General features: G+C 41.8%; 5 non-coding genes across 5 annotated transcripts; all 5 read right to left on the bottom strand.

Annotated features, from left to right (window-relative positions):
- Nucleotides 1–222: 222 nt before the first annotated feature.
- On the bottom strand, nucleotides 223–295 carry TRNAR-UCG (transfer RNA arginine (anticodon UCG)). The gene has a single exon. It is a non-coding gene; the product is annotated as a tRNA-Arg (tRNA).
- A 2,069-nt stretch (nucleotides 296–2,364) lies between these two features.
- TRNAR-UCG (transfer RNA arginine (anticodon UCG)) lies at nucleotides 2,365–2,437 on the bottom strand. Its single transcript has one exon. It is a non-coding gene; the product is annotated as a tRNA-Arg (tRNA).
- Nucleotides 2,438–4,506: 2,069 nt separating this feature from the next.
- On the bottom strand, nucleotides 4,507–4,579 carry TRNAR-UCG (transfer RNA arginine (anticodon UCG)). Its single transcript has one exon. It is a non-coding gene; the product is annotated as a tRNA-Arg (tRNA).
- A 6,369-nt stretch (nucleotides 4,580–10,948) lies between these two features.
- Nucleotides 10,949–11,021, bottom strand: TRNAQ-UUG (transfer RNA glutamine (anticodon UUG)). The gene has a single exon. It is a non-coding gene; the product is annotated as a tRNA-Gln (tRNA).
- A 3,140-nt stretch (nucleotides 11,022–14,161) lies between these two features.
- Nucleotides 14,162–14,234, bottom strand: TRNAR-UCG (transfer RNA arginine (anticodon UCG)). The gene has a single exon. It is a non-coding gene; the product is annotated as a tRNA-Arg (tRNA).
- Nucleotides 14,235–14,909: the final 675 nt, after the last annotated feature.

Raw genomic sequence — 14,909 nt, 5'->3', positions numbered from 1 at the left:
CACAAGCAAATGGGACAGTTATCAATCCCGGGATTCCAGGCATGTAACTGTGTTTTGAAACCCTTAAATCAATTGGTTTACTTCCACTTTATGATTTACTTCTGTTTGGAGGCTCTGGGCTTCAGCAAATTGGAAGCCTCCAGCAAGAAGCACGTTGTTATGGCTAAAGCAAGAATTTACGAGTGAAGGTCACAGGAAGGAACTGGAAAGCAGCATAGAAAACGACCACGAAGGGACTCGAACCCTCAATCTTCTGATCCGAAGTCAGACGCCTTATCCATTAGGCCACGCGGTCTGCCACAAGGACATGATTCTGGTTTGTGGCGCCCGGATCAACCAAACACTCGAAGATCACCTGGGACATCTTCTACATTTTTTGCTCAAGGAGATTTGGTAGAAAGGATCTGAAATGTATGACTTGGTGCAAGGTCATGCTTTAAGAAGTGCATTTGAAAAAGGGCCTAGGTTCAGAGTGTTCATACAGCTCCTTGACAATGGTAATAGATCAATAGAGTACCACGAGTAGATGATATTTCCAGAGGAAGCCATAGCACCTCAATATATCTTGTCAGGATGGCCGAGTGGTCTAAGGCGCCAGACTCAAGAGCTGTTTCTTCACATTGTGTGGGTGTTCTGGTCTCCAAATGGAGGCGTGGGTTCAAATCCCACTTCTGACAATCTGTTTACACATTTAGCTTGAACTACAATCACCACTCCCGCTGTGTTTTCATGCTACCACGTCACCGACAAAAAAACATGAAAAAAAATCCAAAAACTTTGCACATCCTACATAAAGATCAAATTCTTGAGGAAAATCTGCTAGACCATGCTGTTAAATCTGTCATTTAAAGTGACACTTTAGTCAGAAAAGTAAGTCCTGCTACATCTCTTCCGGTTGTCCCATTTTGCATATATACTCATGTAAAACATTTAAAAATATGGTTCTATACACTTTGAAATCCAGTAATACGCTGTTTCAACCTGCTCTGCACATACTCAGTTGCTCTCCCATTTTAGGCATATTTAAGTTATGACACCAGCCATTTGATGATTTGATAGTTTGGTTGAGAACACAAGCAAATGGGACAGTTATCAATCCCGGGATTCCAGGCATGTAACTGTGTTTTGAAACCCTTAAATCAATTGGTTTACTTCCACTTTATGATTTACTTCTGTTTGGAGGCTCTGGGCTTCAGCAAATTGGAAGCCTCCAGCAAGAAGCACGTTGTTATGGCTAAAGCAAGAATTTACGAGTGAAGGTCACAGGAAGGAACTGGAAAGCAGCATAGAAAACGACCACGAAGGGACTCGAACCCTCAATCTTCTGATCCGAAGTCAGACGCCTTATCCATTAGGCCACGCAGTCTGCCACAAGGACATGATTCTGGTTTGTGGCGCCCGGATCAACCAAACACTCGAAGATCACCTGGGACATCTTCTACTTTTTTTGCTCAAGGAGATTTGGTAGAAAGGATCTGAAATGTATGACTTGGTGCAAGGTCATGCTTTAAGAAGTGCATTTGGAAAAGGGCCTAGGTTCAGAGTGTTCATACAGCTCCTTGACAATGGTAATAGATCAATAGAGTACCACGAGTAGATGATATTTCCAGAGGAAGCCATAGCACCTCAATATATCTTGTCAGGATGGCCGAGTGGTCTAAGGCGCCAGACTCAAGAGCTGTTTCTTCACATTGTGTGGGTGTTCTGGTCTCCAAATGGAGGCGTGGGTTCAAATCCCACTTCTGACAATCTGTTTACACATTTAGCTTGAACTACAATCACCACTCCCGCTGTGTTTTCATGCTACCATGTCACCGACAAAAAAACATGAAAAAAAATCCAAAAACTTTGCACATCCTACATAAAGATCAAATTCTTGAGGAAAATCTGCTAGACCATGCTGTTAAATCTGTCATTTAAAGTGACACTTTAGTCAGAAAAGTAAGTCCTGCTACATCTCTTCCGGTTGTCCCATTTTGCATATATACTCATGTAAAACATTAAAAAATATGCTTCTATACACTTTGAAATCCAGTAATACGCTGTTTCAACCTGCTCTGCACATACTCAGTTGCTCTCCCATTTTAGGCATATTTAAGTTATGACACCAGCCATTTGATGATTTGATAGTTTGGTTGAGAACACAAGCAAATGGGACAGTTATCAATCCCGGGATTCAAGGCATGTAACTGTGTTTTGAAACCCTTAAATCAATTGGTTTACTTCCACTTTATGATTTACTTCTGTTTGGAGGCTCTGGGCTTCAGCAAATTGGAAGCCTCCAGCAAGAAGCACGTTGTTATGGCTAAAGCAAGAATTTACGAGTGAAGGTCACAGGAAGGAACTGGAAAGCAGCATAGAAAACGACCACGAAGGGACTCGAACCCTCAATCTTCTGATCCGAAGTCAGACGCCTTATCCATTAGGCCACGCGGTCTGCCACAAGGACATGATTCTGGTTTGTGGCGCCCGGATCAACCAAACACTCGAAGATCACCTGGGACATCTTCTACATTTTTTGCTCAAGGAGATTTGGTAGAAAGGATCTGAAATGTATGACTTGGTGCAAGGTAATGCTTTAAGAAGTGCATTTGCAAAAGGGCCTAGGTTCAGAGTGTTCATACAGCTCCTTGACAATGGTAATAGATCAATAGAGTACCACGAGTAGATGATATTTCCAGAGGAAGCCATAGCACCTCAATATATCTTGTCAGGATGGCCGAGTGGTCTAAGGCGCCAGACTCAAGAGCTGTTTCTTCACATTGTGTGGGTGTTCTGGTCTCCAAATGGAGGCGTGGGTTCAAATCCCACTTCTGACAATCTGTTTACACATTTAGCTTGAACTACAATCACCACTCCCGCTGTGTTTTCATGCTACCATGTCACCGACAAAAAAACATGAAAAAAAATCCAAAAACTTTGCACATCCTACATAAAGATCAAATTCTTGAGGAAAATCTGCTAGACCATGCTGTTAAATCTGTCATTTAAAGTGACACTTTAGTCAGAAAAGTAAGTCCTGCTACATCTCTTCCGGTTGTCCCATTTTGCATATATACTCATGTAAAACATTAAAAAATATGCTTCTATACACTTTGAAATCCAGTAATACGCTGTTTCAACCTGCTCTGCACATACTCAGTTGCTCTCCCATTTTAGGCATATTTAAGTTATGACACCAGCCATTTGATGATTTGATAGTTTGGTTGAGAACACAAGCAAATGGGACAGTTATCAATCCCGGGATTCCAGGCATGTAACTGTGTTTTGAAACCCTTAAATCAATTGGTTTACTTCCACTTTATGATTTACTTCTGTTTGGAGGCTCTGGGCTTCAGCAAATTGGAAGCCTCCAGCAAGAAGCACGTTGTTATGGCTAAAGCAAGAATTTACGAGTGAAGGTCACAGGAAGGAACTGGAAAGCAGCATAGAAAACGACCACGAAGGGACTCGAACCCTCAATCTTCTGATCCGAAGTCAGAGGCCTTATCCATTAGGCCACGCAGTCTGCCACAAGGACATGATTCTGGTTTGTGGCGCCCGGATCAACCAAACACTCGAAGATCACCTGGGACATCTTCTACTTTTTTTGCTCAAGGAGATTTGGTAGAAAGGATCTGAAATGTATGACTTGGTGCAAGGTCATGCTTTAAGAAGTGCATTTGGAAAAGGGCCTAGGTTCAGAGTGTTCATACAGCTCCTTGACAATGGTAATAGATCAATAGAGTACCACGAGTAGATGATATTTCCAGAGGAAGCCATAGCACCTCAATATAACTTGTCAGGATGGCCGAGTGGTCTAAGGCGCCAGACTCAAGAGCTGTTTCTTCACACTGTGTGGGTGTTCTGGTCTCCAAATGGAGGCGTGGGTTCAAATCCCACTTCTGACAATCTGTTTACACATTTAGCTTGAACTACAATCACCACTCCCGCTGTGTTTTCATGCTACCATGTCACCGACAAAAAAACATGAAAAAAAATCCAAAAACTTTGCACATCCTACATAAAGATCAAATTCTTGAGGAAAATCTGCTAGACCATGCTGTTAAATCTGTCATTTAAAGTGACACTTTAGTCAGAAAAGTAAGTCCTGCTACATCTCTTCCGGTTGTCCCATTTTGCATATATACTCATGTAAAACATTAAAAAATATGCTTCTATACACTTTGAAATCCAGTAATACGCTGTTTCAACCTGCTCTGCACATACTCAGTTGCTCTCCCATTTTAGGCATATTTAAGTTATGACACCAGCCATTTGATGATTTGATAGTTTGGTTGAGAACACAAGCAAATGGGACAGTTATCAATCCCGGGATTCAAGGCATGTAACTGTGTTTTGAAACCCTTAAATCAATTGGTTTACTTCCACTTTATGATTTACTTCTGTTTGGAGGCTCTGGGCTTCAGCAAATTGGAAGCCTCCAGCAAGAAGCACGTTGTTATGGCTAAAGCAAGAATTTACGAGTGAAGGTCACAGGAAGGAACTGGAAAGCAGCATAGAAAATGACCACGAAGGGACTCGAACCCTCAATCTTCTGATCCGAAGTCAGACGCCTTATCCATTAGGCCACGCGGTCTGCCACAAGGACATGATTCTGGTTTGTGGCGCCCGGATCAACCAAACACTCGAAGATCACCTGGGACATCTTCTACATTTTTTGCTCAAGGAGATTTGGTAGAAAGGATCTGAAATGTATGACTTGGTGCAAGGTCATGCTTTAAGAAGTGCATTTGAAAAAGGGCCTAGGTTCAGAGTGTTCATACAGCTCCTTGACAATGGTAATAGATCAATAGAGTACCACGAGTAGATGATATTTCCAGAGGAAGCCATAGCACCTCAATATATCTTGTCAGGATGGCCGAGTGGTCTAAGGTGCCAGACTCAAGAGCTGTTTCTTCACATTGTGTGGGTGTTCTGGTCTCCAAATGGAGGCGTGGGTTCAAATCCCACTTCTGACAATCTGTTTACACATTTAGCTTGAACTACAATCACCACTCCCGCTGTGTTTTCATGCTACCATGTCACCGACAAAAAAACATGAAAAAAAATCCAAAAACTTTGCACATCCTACATAAAGATAAAATTCTTGAGGAAAATCTGCTAGACCATGCTGTTCAATCTGTCATTTAAAGTGCAACTTTAGTCAGAAAAGTAAGTCCTGCTACATCTCTTCCGGTTGTCCCATTTTGCATATATACTCATGTAAAACATTTAAAAATATGGTTCTATACACTTTGAAATCCAGTAATACGCTGTTTCAACCTGCTCTGCACATACTCAGTTGCTCTCCCATTTTAGGCATATTTAAGTTATGACACCAGCCATTTGATGATTTGATAGTTTGGTTGAGAACACAAGCAAATGGGACAGTTATCAATCCCAGGATTCCAGGCATGTAACTGTGTTTTGAAACCCTTAAATCAATTGGTTTACTTCCACTTTATGATTTACTTCTGTTTGGAGGCTCTGGGCTTCAGCAAATTGGAAGCCTCCAGCAAGAAGCACGTTGTTATGGCTAAAGCAAGAATTTACGAGTGAAGGTCACAGGAAGGAACTGGAAAGCAGCATAGAAAACGACCACGAAGGGACTCGAACCCTCAATCTTCTGATCCGAAGTCAGACGCCTTATCCATTAGGCCACGCAGTCTGCCACAAGGACATGATTCTGGTTTGTGGCGCCCGGATCAACCAAACACTCGAAGATCACCTGGGACATCTTCTACTTTTTTTGCTCAAGGAGATTTGGTAGAAAGGATCTGAAATGTATGACTTGGTGCAAGGTCATGCTTTAAGAAGTGCATTTGCAAAAGGGCCTAGGTTCAGAGTGTTCATACAGCTCCTTGACAATGGTAATAGATCAATAGAGTACCACGAGTAGATGATATTTCCAGAGGAAGCCATAGCACCTCAATATATCTTGTCAGGATGGCCGAGTGGTCTAAGGCGCCAGACTCAAGAGCTGTTTCTTCACATTGTGTGGGTGTTCTGGTCTCCAAATGGAGGCGTGGGTTCAAATCCCACTTCTGACAATCTGTTTACACATTTAGCTTGAACTACAATCACCACTCCCGCTGTGTTTTCATGCTACCATGTCACCGACAAAAAAACATGAAAAAAAATCCAAAAACTTTGCACATCCTACATAAAGATAAAATTCTTGAGGAAAATCTGCTAGACCATGCTGTTAAATCTGTCATTTAAAGTGACACTTTAGTCAGAAAAGTAAGTCCTGCTACATCTCTTCCGGTTGTCCCATTTTGCATATATACTCATGTAAAACATTAAAAAATATGCTTCTATACACTTTGAAATCCAGTAATACGCTGTTTCAACCTGCTCTGCACATACTCAGTTGCTCTCCCATTTTAGGCATATTTAAGTTATGACACCAGCCATTTGATGATTTGATAGTTTGGTTGAGAACACAAGCAAATGGGACAGTTATCAATCCCGGGATTCCAGGCATGTAACTGTGTTTTGAAACCCTTAAATCAATTGGTTTACTTCCACTTTATGATTTACTTCTGTTTGGAGGCTCTGGGCTTCAGCAAATTGGAAGCCTCCAGCAAGAAGCACGTTGTTATCTCTAAAGCAAGAATTTACGAGTGAAGGTCACAGGAAGGAACTGGAAAGCAGCATAGAAAACGACCACGAAGGGACTCGAACCCTCAATCTTCTGATCCGAAGTCAGACGCCTTATCCATTAGGCCACGCAGTCTGCCACAAGGACATGATTCTGGTTTGTGGCGCCCGGATCAACCAAACACTCGAAGATCACCTGGGACATCTTCTACTTTTTTTGCTCAAGGAGATTTGGTAGAAAGGATCCGAAATGTATGACTTGGTGCAAGGTCATGCTTTAAGAAGTGCATTTGGAAAAGGGCCTAGGTTCAGAGTGTTCATACAGCTCCTTGACAATGGTAATAGATCAATAGAGTACCACGAGTAGATGATATTTCCAGAGGAAGCCATAGCACCTCAATATATCTTGTCAGGATGGCCGAGTGGTCTAAGGCGCCAGACTCAAGAGCTGTTTCTTCACACTGTGTGGGTGTTCTGGTCTCCAAATGGAGGCGTGGGTTCAAATCCCACTTCTGACAATCTGTTTACACATTTAGCTTGAACTACAATCACCACTCCCGCGGTGTTTTCATGCTACCATGTCACCGACAAAAAAACATGAAAAAAAATCCAAAAACTTTGCACATCCTACATAAAGATCAAATTCTTGAGGAAAATCTGCTAGACCATGCTGTTAAATCTGTCATTTAAAGTGACACTTTAGTCAGAAAAGTAAGTCCTGCTACATCTCTTCCGGTTGTCCCATTTTGCATATATACTCATGTAAAACATTAAAAAATATGCTTCTATACACTTTGAAATCCAGTAATACGCTGTTTCAACCTGCTCTGCACATACTCAGTTGCTCTCCCATTTTAGGCATATTTAAGTTATGACACCAGCCATTTGATGATTTGATAGTTTGGTTGAGAACACAAGCAAATGGGACAGTTATCAATCCCGGGATTCAAGGCATGTAACTGTGTTTTGAAACCCTTAAATCAATTGGTTTACTTCCACTTTATGATTTACTTCTGTTTGGAGGCTCTGGGCTTCAGCAAATTGGAAGCCTCCAGCAAGAAGCACGTTGTTATGGCTAAAGCAAGAATTTACGAGTGAAGGTCACAGGAAGGAACTGGAAAGCAGCATAGAAAACAACCACGAAAGGACTCGAACGCTCAATCTTCTGATCCGAAGCCTTACGCCTTATCCATTAGGCCACGCGGTCTGCCACAAGGACATGATTCTGGTTTGTGGCGCCCGGATCAACCAAACACTCGAAGATCACCTGGGACATCTTCTACTTTTTTTGCTCAAGGAGATTTGGTAGAAAGGATCTGAAATGTATGACTTGGTGCAAGGTCATGCTTTAAGAAGTGCATTTGCAAAAGGGCCTAGGTTCAGAGTGTTCATACAGCTCCTTGACAATGGTAATAGATCAATAGAGTACCACGAGTAGATGATATTTCCAGAGGAAGCCATAGCACCTCAATATATCTTGTCAGGATGGCCGAGTGGTCTAAGGCGCCAGACTCAAGAGCTGTTTCTTCACATTGTGTGGGTGTTCTGGTCTCCAAATGGAGGCGTGGGTTCAAATCCCACTTCTGACAATCTGTTTACACATTTAGCTTGAACTACAATCACCACTCCCGCTGTGTTTTCATGCTACCATGTCCGACAAAAAAACATGAAAAAAAATCCAAAAACTTTGCACATCCTACATAAAGATCAAATTCTTGAGGAAAATCTGCTAGACCATGCTGTTAAATCTGTCATTTAAAGTGACACTTTAGTCAGAAAAGTAAGTCCTGCTACATCTCTTCCGGTTGTCCCATTTTGCATATATACTCATGTAAAACATTAAAAAATATGGTTCTATACACTTTGAAATCCAGTAATACGCTGTTTCAACCTGCTCTGCACATACTCAGTTGCTCTCCCATTTTAGGCATATTTAAGTTATGACACCAGCCATTTGATGATTTGATAGTTTGGTTGAGAACACAAGCAAATGGGACAGTTATCAATCCCGGGATTCCAGGCATGTAACTGTGTTTTGAAACCCTTAAATCAATTGGTTTACTTCCACTTTATGATTTACTTCTGTTTGGAGGCTCTGGGCTTCAGCAAATTGGAAGCCTCCAGCAAATTGGAAGCCTCCAGCAAGAAGCACGTTGTTATGGCTAAAGCAAGAATTTACGAGTGAAGGTCACAGGAAGGAACTGGAAAGCAGCATAGAAAACAACCACGAAGGGACTCGAACCCTCAATCTTCTGATCCGAAGTCAGACGCCTTATCCATTAGGCCACGCGGTCTGCCACAAGGACATGATTCTGGTTTGTGGCGCCCGGATCAACCAAACACTCGAAGATCACCTGGGACATCTTCTACTTTTTTTGCTCAAGGAGATTTGGTAGAAAGGATCTGAAATGTATGACTTGGTGTAAGGTCATGCTTTAAGAAGTGCATTTGCAAAAGGGCCTAGGTTCAGAGTGTTCATACAGCTCCTTGACAATGGTAATAGATCAATAGAGTACCACGAGTAGATGATATTTCCAGAGGAAGCCATAGCACCTCAATATATCTTGTCAGGATGGCCGAGTGGTCTAAGGCGCCAGACTCAAGAGCTGTTTCTTCACATTGTGTGGGTGTTCTGGTCTCCAAATGGAGGCGTGGGTTCAAATCCCACTTCTGACAATCTCTTTACACATTTAGCTTGAACTACAATCACCACTCCCGCTGTGTTTTCATGCTACCATGTCACCGACAAAAAAACATGAAAAAAAATCCAAAAACTTTGCACATCCTACATAAAGATCAAATTCTTGAGGAAAATCTGCTAGACCATGCTGTTAAATCTGTCATTTAAAGTGCAACTTTAGTCAGAAAAGTAAGTCCTGCTACATCTCTTCCGGTTGTCCCATTTTGCATATATACTCATGTAAAACATTAAAAAATATGCTTCTATACACTTTGAAATCCAGTAATACGCTGTTTCAACCTGCTCTGCACATACTCAGTTGCTCTCCCATTTTAGGCATATTTAAGTTATGACACCAGCCATTTGATGATTTGATAGTTTGGTTGAGAACACAAGCAAATGGGACAGTTATCAATCCCGGGATTCCAGGCATGTAACTGTGTTTTGAAACCCTTAAATCAATTGGTTTACTTCCACTTTATGATTTACTTCTGTTTGGAGGCTCTGGGCTTCAGCAAATTGGAAGCCTCCAGCAAGAAGCACGTTGTTATGGCTAAAGCAAGAATTTACGAGTGAAGGTCACAGGAAGGAACTGGAAAGCAGCATAGAAAACAACCACGAAAGGGCTCGAACGCTCAATCTTCTGATCCGAAGCCTTACGCCTTATCCATTAGGCCACGCGGTCTGCCACAAGGACATGATTCTGGTTTGTGGCGCCCGGATCAACCAAACACTCGAAGATCACCTGGGACATCTTCTACTTTTTTTGCTCAAGGAGATTTGGTAGAAAGGATCTGAAATGTATGACTTGGTGCAAGGTCATGCTTTAAGAAGTGCATTTGCAAAAGGGCCTAGGTTCAGAATGTTCATACAGCTCCTTGACAATGGTAATAGATCAATAGAGTACCACGAGTAGATGATATTTCCAGAGGAAGCCATAGCACCTCAATATATCTTGTCAGGATGGCCGAGTGGACTAAGGCGCCAGACTCAAGAGCTGTTTCTTCACATTGTGTGGGTGTTCTGGTCTCCAAATGGAGGCGTGGGTTCAAATCCCACTTCTGACAATCTGTTTACACATTTAGCTTGAACTACAATCACCACTCCCGCTGTGTTTTCATGCTACCATGTCACCGACAAAAAAACATGAAAAAAAATCCAAAAACTTTGCACATCCTACATAAAGATCAAATTCTTGAGGAAAATCTGCTAGACCATGCTGTTAAATCTGTCATTTAAAGTGCAACTTTAGTCAGAAAAGTAAGTCCTGCTACATCTCTTCCGGTTGTCCCATTTTGCATATATACTCATGTAAAACATTAAAAAATATGCTTCTATACACTTTGAAATCCAGTAATACGCTGTTTCAACCTGCTCTGCACATACTCAGTTGCTCTCCCATTTTAGGCATATTTAAGTTATGACACCAGCCATTTGATGATTTGATAGTTTGGTTGAGAACACAAGCAAATGGGACAGTTATCAATCCCGGGATTCAAGGCATGTAACTGTGTTTTGAAACCCTTAAATCAATTGGTTTACTTCCACTTTATGATTTACTTCTGTTTGGAGGCTCTGGGCTTCAGCAAATTGGAAGCCTCCAGCAAGAAGCACGTTGTTATGGCTAAAGCAAGAATTTACGAGTGAAGGTCACAGGAAGGAACTGGAAAGCAGCATAGAAAACGACCACGAAGGGACTCGAACCCTCAATCTTCAGATCCAAAGTCAGACGCCTTATCCATTAGGCCACGCGGTCTGCCACAAGGACATGATTCTGGTTTGTGGCGCCCGGATCAACCAAACAGTCGAAGATCACCTGGGACATCTTCTACTTTTTTTGCTCAAGGAGATTTGGTAGAAAGGATCTGAAATGTATGACTTGGTGCAAGGTCATGCTTTAAGAAGTGCATTTGCAAAAGGGCCTAGGTTCAGAGTGTTCATACAGCTCCTTGACAATGGTAATAGATCAATAGAGTACCACGAGTAGATGATATTTCCAGAGGAAGCCATAGCACCTCAATATATCTTGTCAGGATGGCCGAGTGGTCTAAGGCGCCAGACTCAAGAGCTGTTTCTTCACATTGTGTGGGTGTTCTGGTCTCCAAATGGAGGCGTGGGTTCAAATCCCACTTCTGACAATCTGTTTACACATTTAGCTTGAACTACAATCACCACTCCCGCTGTGTTTTCATGCTACCATGTCACCGACAAAAAAACATGAAAAAAAATCCAAAAACTTTGCACATCCTAAATAAAGATCAAATTCTTGAGGAAAATCTGCTAGACCATGCTGTTAAATCTGTCATTTAAAGTGCAACTTTAGTCAGAAAAGTAAGTCCTGCTACATCTCTTCCGGTTGTCCCATTTTGCATATATACTCATGTAAAACATTAAAAAATATGCTTCTATACACTTTGAAATCCAGTAATACGCTGTTTCAACCTGCTCTGCACATACTCAGTTGCTCTCCCATTTTAGGCATATTTAAGTTATGACACCAGCCATTTGATGATTTGATAGTTTGGTTGAGAACACAAGCAAATGGGACAGTTATCAATCCCGGGATTCCAGGCATGTAACTGTGTTTTGAAACCCTTAAATCAATTGGTTTACTTCCACTTTATGATTTACTTCTGTTTGGAGGCTCTGGGCTTCAGCAAATTGGAAGCCTCCAGCAAGAAGCACGTTGTTATGGCTAAAGCAAGAATTTACGAGTGAAGGTCACAGGAAGGAACTGGAAAGCAGCATAGAAAACAACCACGAAAGGACTCGAACGCTCAATCTTCTGATCCGAAGCCTTACGCCTTATCCATTAGGCCACGCGGTCTGCCACAAGGACATGATTCTGGTTTGTGGCGCCCGGATCAACCAAACAGTCGAAGATCACCTGGGACATCTTCTACTTTTTTTGCTCAAGGAGATTTGGTAGAAAGGATCTGAAATGTATGACTTGGTGCAAGGTCATGCTTTAAGAAGTGCATTTGCAAAAGGGCCTAGGTTCAGAGTGTTCATACAGCTCCTTGACAATGGTAATAGATCAATAGAGTACCACGAGTAGATGATATTTCCAGAGGAAGCCATAGCACCTCAATATATCTTGTCAGGATGGCCGAGTGGTCTAAGGCGCCAGACTCAAGAGCTGTTTCTTCACATTGTGTGGGTGTTCTGGTCTCCAAATGGAGGCGTGGGTTCAAATCCCACTTCTGACAATCTGTTTACACATTTAGCTTGAACTACAATCACCACTCCCGCTGTGTTTTCATGTTACCATGTCACCGACAAAAAAACATGAAAAAAAATCCAAAAACTTTGCACATCCTACATAAAGATCAAATTCTTGAGGAAAATCTGCTAGACCATGCTGTTAAATCTGTCATTTAAAGTGACACTTTAGTCAGAAAAGTAAGTCCTGCTACATCTCTTCCGGTTGTCCCATTTTGCATATATACTCATGTAAAACATTTAAAAATATGGTTCTATACACTTTGAAATCCAGTAATACGCTGTTTCAACCTGCTCTGCACATACTCAGTTGCTCTCCCATTTTAGGCATATTTAAGTTATGACACCAGCCATTTGATGATTTGATAGTTTGGTTGAGAACACAAGGAAATGGGACAGTTATCAATCCCGGGATTCAAGGCATGTAACTGTGTTTTGAAACCCTTAAATCAATTGGTTTACTTCCACTTTATGATTTACTTCTGTTTGGAGGCTCTGGGCTTCAGCAAATTGGAAGCCTCCAGCAAGAAGCACGTTGTTATGGCTAAAGCAAGAATTTACGAGTGAAGGTCACAGGAAGGAACTGGAAAGCAGCATAGAAAACGACCACGAAGGGACTCGAACCCTCAATCTTCTGATCCGAAGTCAGACGCCTTATCCATTAGGCCACGCAGTCTGCCACAAGGACATGATTCTGGTTTGTGGCGCCCGGATCAACCAAACAGTCGAAGATCACCTGGGACATCTTCTACTTTTTTTGCTCAAGGAGATTTGGTAGAAAGGATCTGAAATGTATGACTTGGTGCAAGGTCATGCTTTAAGAAGTGCATTTGCAAAAGGGCCTAGGTTCAGAGTGTTCATACAGCTCCTTGACAATGGTAATAGATCAATAGAGTACCACGAGTAGATGATATTTCTAGAGGAAGCCATAGCACCTCAATATATCTTGTCAGGATGGCCGAGTGGTCTAAGGCGCCAGACTCAAGAGCTGTTTCTTCACATTGTGTGGGTGTTCTGGTCTCCAAATGGAGGCGTGGGTTCAAATCCCACTTCTGACAATCTCTTTACACATTTAGCTTGAACTACAATCACCACTCCCGCTGTGTTTTCATGCTACCATGTCACCGACAAAAAAACATGAAAAAAAATCCAAAAACTTTGCACATCCTACATAAAGATCAAATTCTTGAGGAAAATCTGCTAGACCATGCTGTTAAATCTGTCATTTAAAGTGACACTTTAGTCAGAAAAGTAAGTCCTGCTACATCTCTTCCGGTTGTCCCATTTTGCATATATACTCATGTAAAACATTTAAAAATATGGTTCTATACACTTTGAAATCCAGTAATACGCTGTTTCAACCTGCTCTGCACATACTCAGTTGCTCTCCCATTTTAGGCATATTTAAGTTATGACACCAGCCATTTGATGATTTGATAGTTTGGTTGAGAACACAAGCAAATGGGACAGTTATCAATCCCGGGATTCAAGGCATGTAACTGTGTTTTGAAACCCTTAAATCAATTGGTTTACTTCCACTTTATGATTTACTTCTGTTTGGAGGCTCTGGGCTTCAGCAAATTGGAAGCCTCCAGCAAGAAGCACGTTGTTATGGCTAAAGCAAGAATTTACGAGTGAAGGTCACAGGAAGGAACTGGAAAGCAGCATAGAAAACGACCACGAAGGGACTCGAACCCTCAATCTTCTGATCCGAAGTCAGACGCCTTATCCATTAGGCCACGCGGTCTGCCACAAGGACATGATTCTGGTTTGTGGCGCCCGGATCAACCAAACACTCGAAGATCACCTGGGACATCTTCTACATTTTTTGCTCAAGGAGATTTGGTAGAAAGGATCTGAAATGTATGACTTGGTGCAAGGTCATGCTTTAAGAAGTGCATTTGCAAAAGGGCCTAGGTTCAGAGTGTTCATACAGCTCCTTGACAATGGTAATAGATCAATAGAGTACCACGAGTAGATGATATTTCCAGAGGAAGCCATAGCACCTCAATATATCTTGTCAGGATGGCCGAGTGGTCTAAGGCGCCAGACTCAAGAGCTGTTTCTTCACATTGTGTGGGTGTTCTGGTCTCCAAATGGAGGCGTGGGTTCAAATCCCACTTCTGACAATCTGTTTACACATTTAGCTTGAACTACAATCACCACTCCCGCTGTGTTTTCATGCTACCATGTCACCGACAAAAAAACATGAAAAAAAATCCAAAAACTTTGCACATCCTACATAAAGATCAAATTCTTGAGGAAAATCTGCTAGACCATGCTGTTAAATCTGTCATTTAAAGTGCAACTTTAGTCAGAAAAGTAAGTCCTGCTACATCTCTTCCGGTTGTCCCATTTTGCATATATACTCATGTAAAACATTAAAAAATATGCTTCTATACACTTTGAAATCCAGTAATAC

This window comes from Lithobates pipiens, unplaced genomic scaffold, assembly GCF_037356315.1.
Source record: "Lithobates pipiens isolate NorthernLeopardFrog02 unplaced genomic scaffold, aLitPip1_a1.2 Scaffold_1, whole genome shotgun sequence".
Lineage (NCBI taxonomy): Eukaryota > Metazoa > Chordata > Amphibia > Anura > Ranidae > Lithobates > Lithobates pipiens.
This window is presented reverse-complemented; position numbering and strand designations above follow the sequence as displayed.